Source organism: Neopelma chrysocephalum, unplaced genomic scaffold, assembly GCF_003984885.1.
Source record: "Neopelma chrysocephalum unplaced genomic scaffold, ASM398488v2 Primary Assembly neopelma1_43, whole genome shotgun sequence".
Taxonomy (NCBI): domain Eukaryota; kingdom Metazoa; phylum Chordata; class Aves; order Passeriformes; family Pipridae; genus Neopelma; species Neopelma chrysocephalum.
In genome coordinates, this window is record NW_020897702.1 from 16,683,360 (window position 1) to 16,687,856 (window position 4,497).

A 4,497-nucleotide genomic window follows, 5' to 3' on the forward strand; every position below is an offset into this window, starting at 1 on the left:
CACAGCAACACAGGAGCCATTCTGGGATCAGGCTACACATCCTACAGTATATAAAGTGTGATAAGCACCTAACTTGAAGCACTTGAATTATTCTGTACTGAAATGTTCAGTTCCTGACAGAAAAACAGCCAGTGCCATTTGGGAGCTCTTGAAACGTCCAAGACCTCTAGACAGAACAAACCATTACAGGGCAGCATTTATGTCAGTCCTGTCCTGTTCTGGGGTAGTGGCTACAGGCCAGATGAGACTTCTCACAACACCTAAAGTGAAACTGCAGAGCTGGTTTTCAGAAAACTCAATCCTGCTCTGTGCAGCCAGGGTGCTTATCATGGTCTTCACCATGTGCTGCAGGGAAATCTCTGCTCTGGCATGTGGATTACCTCCTAACCCTCTTTCTTCACTGACCTTGGAGTCTGCAGGGCTATGCCTCTCACACATTCTCACTCCTCTCAAGTCTGGCTCTAATTGTTGCAATAGGACAAGAAGTGATGGTTTTAAACTAAAAGAGGGTAAATTCAGACTAGATATAATGAAGAAATTTTTTATAATGAGGGTGGTGAGGCACTGGCACAAGTTTCCCCAGAGGTGGTGGGTGCCCCACCCCAGAAATATTCATGATCATGTTGGACGGAGCTCTGAGCAACCTGATCCAGTTGAAGATGTACCTGCTCACTGTGGGGAGGGAGATAGACTAGATGATATCTGGAGGACCCTTCCGACCCTTCCAACCCAAACTGTTCTGTTCTATTCTATTCCATAAATCAGCTTGGTGTGTTGTGAAGGCCAGTGACATTACAACACAAGAATTTTTGTCATCTCCCTCTATTTTATATATAAACACCTGAAATTACTTGCTGATACACTGCAAAAGTATTCCTGAGTTATCTCATCCACGTATTTCCTGGGAAGAGGAGAAAAACAGCATATAAAGGCTAAATAATTACCATTCTCCCAGGTGAAACAGAAGTGAGATGAGATTTGCTTACATACATACATACACACACACACACACACACACACACACACATACACATTACTAAATCACAAAGCCAAAGTTTTAGTATCATGTCATACAAATGCTCCTCAGAGTAACTCGAGTTAGAGAAAAATGAGCCTGATATGGTGCAATCTGAAGAAAAGCATGCCTGGAATGCAAAGTCACATGTGAGAAGGTGGAAGAAGCTGCTCCAAACCAAAACTCATCTCACGCTTAGCTGCTACTGATCATCTCATTTAGTAGCCAAGGAGAGACCTCAGCGATGTTAGATAGTCAGTAGCCCAAAATGCTCATCCTCCTTTGAGTGATTTCCTGGACAAATCAAAACTACATCCATTGGCCACCCTGTTCTTTCACATGGGCCTTTTCCTGCTAGAACTAAGATAAAACCAGTCCGAGATACTGCTTAAGAGCATGTCTCTGATAATAGCTGGGTATTTTATTCAATTATCAAAACACTCACTTCAGTCTAAGCTTAATCAAAGACTTGAAGCTGATAGGAGATAAAACCAATCCTAAGTAGTCACAGAAATTATGTAAAACAAACTGTCAAAAGATTACTGAGAAAAAGGACTCCTTTTCTTAGAGCAGGTGACAAAAAAACAATTCAAAACACAAACTCCTGAATGCACAGTACTTATTTAAACTGATATAACTTTTAAAATTAACGTGAAAACTATGAGTTACTGTATATTCCTCATATTGAGTTCAGGAGCAGTGAGAATTGCTCACATTGATAGTGAAAACAAGACTGATGTTCAGCTGAAGCTATCAGAACTTGCAGGTAGCTACACGTGTTCTACTTAGTCAAAATATATAAATCCCTAGTAAAATAGAAAAGCTCAAAGAATGGCAAGGATACACATGCCAGATGCAAAAATACCATGCATGTGTGTGTTGAATACATAATTATGCTATGCAGCCAATTAGTAAAACCAGTAATAGTGCATAAAAACACATAACACACAGGACAAATGCCAGGGCTTGTAAATTGTAGGTTGTAGCTGCTCAGCAACTGCGCTCTAAAGCTTAACATTTGCAGCAAGAAAGACGTGCTACTTGATTGTGCTGCCTGACCTATTGTTTGACTAAAGGTTGAACTTGTGGCTTGAGAATTCAAAGGGCCCGGGTTTGTGGGAAAGGCAGCCATGGCAGGAAAAATGGCAACAGGGGAATGCTCAACTGCTATTTCAAGTCAGTAGTTTCCTTCTGACTCTGCCAGTGCACAGACCCCTGAACTCTCTCACGGCCTCTGTAGTCTTTCTATCAGTTTAAAAGGGTAGTAGATGTTGATGCTTTGAGTCAGAGTCTTTGTTATCTTGAATTTCATGAGTCCATTATCAGATTCCAGCTAAAATAAAATTTACATTGCTGGCAGCAAAGTCCAGATTGCAAACTTTGACTCTTTCTTCTACAGGAAATCTGGCCTGTCCTTACTAGACTCCTTCAAAGCATACACTTCCATGCTCATGTGGCTAGTTTAGACGGTTTTTGTGAGCTCTAAGAGTCAATGGACTGTACATATTTCTCAGTGCAGCTAGAAAGTTTGCAAGAACTTATTAACACTGCTTTTAATGCATATTACTTATTATTTAACCATTATTCTCCACTTGTCTGCTTTGAATGCATATTATTTATTTAACCATTGTTCTCCACTTGTCTGGCAGGAACTAGATGTCTCTATTTGTCGATAAATGTCAGTTGGTCTGATTTTGTTCATAAATGTGAAATATGATCCTAACTTCTTTGTATTATCCTAGTAACTGAGTCATGTGAAATTACGTTTCTCAGTGCATGTGCAACTACTCTTTCATTTTATGCTTTCTGCTTAGAAGTCATAATCCTAGTGACATATGTAGGAAAAGGACAGCTGCATACACATCCATGCATATATTTTGACATATGGCTTGCATAACTGACTAAAAATCAGGTAGCTTCAGTAATTAGGTACATAGGCTTTGGCATTTGCTGTCCAGTTATGACACCAGCCATTTTTGCCTTGAATAGCCTTTGAGGAATGGAGCTCCAGTGCCTATATCTAGACTCCATAGAAGACTGATAGCAAGAAATTATTTAGGGAGTAGAATGTTTTTATCAGAATTTCCATAGAAGTAATTGAAGACTAAAAAGCATCTTTATTTAAATAAAATGCTAGATGCATTTAGACCCATTAGTCAGCATCAAGTACTGGTCTTCTCAGAATGGAAATCAGAAAAACTTCATGCTGACAAGTGAGAATGGAAACACCTCAAATGATAACATGAAGCACAGAGTCTCTGACCTCAAATCTCTTTGACAGGAGACTGTACTAGGGCTTGGGAGAAGAGCTGGGTTGAATCCATCCAAATACATTCTTCTCTTAAAAAACTAAGTCAAGTTCCATTTGCTTTAAAAATTCAGCAGCTACAGGCCATGATTTGCATTGAACAAAGACGGGTCACAAAGGAGATCCACACTTTGGAAAAGTATGAATTCCACCTTATCAAAACCTCATGTAAATCACCCTGTTACAACCAGCCTTATAGGTGCTTCCTCCCTCTGGACTAGTTAGCCTTGAATTTTTGTGTGCAGGGCAACAGAGTCATAGAATCATAGAATGGCTTAGGCTAGAGAGGACCTTAAAGATCATCTAGTTCCAAACACCCTGCCATGGGCAGGAAACGTTCCACTAGAGCAGGTTGCTTAAAGCTCCATCCAACCCAGCCTTGAACACTTCCAGGGATGAGGCATCCACAACTTCGCTAGGGAACTTGTGCCAGTGCCTCACCACCATCACAGAAAATAATTTCTTACTCATATCTAAACTAGACCTACCCTCCTTTCACCTTAGGGCCATTCCACCTTGTCCTATCACTACATGCCCTTGTAAAATGTCCCTCTCCAGCCCTCTTGTATCCCCTCTAGGCATCTAAGAGGCTCCTCAGAGCCTTCTCCAGGCTGAACAACCCCAGCTCTCTCAGCCTGTCTGCACAGGAGAGGTGTTTCAGCCCTATGATCAACTTAGTGGTCTCCTCTGGACTTGTTGTAACAGGTCAACACCCTTCTTATGCTGGGGACCCCAGAGCTGGACACTACTCCAGGTGGAGTCTCAAAAGAGCAGTACAGGGGCAGAATCAAAGTGGAGCAGTGGAGCAGCCAGTAGAGATAAAAGAGAGATTGCAATGTTTCCCATCAGCATTAGATTTAGAAAGACATCTCCACAGTTTATTCCAATCAGTTTCATAAAAAATGCGAAAATAACTGGGCAATAAATGTGGGCATAAAAGCATTTCCCATTATTTGGTAAACTGGGTTATTTTATCAGAAAGAGAAACAGTTATAGAAAATAATGACTTAATTATAGCAATTTGCCTAAAAGGTTTAATGTGAAGTGTAGAGATATTTACGAATAAATGAAATCTTATGGAAAAGAAAATAATCTACCATGATAGTGAAAACCATCAGATCATGGGACAGTCTTTTAAGATGTGGTAGATACCTCAGCTAAAATGGCAGATCAA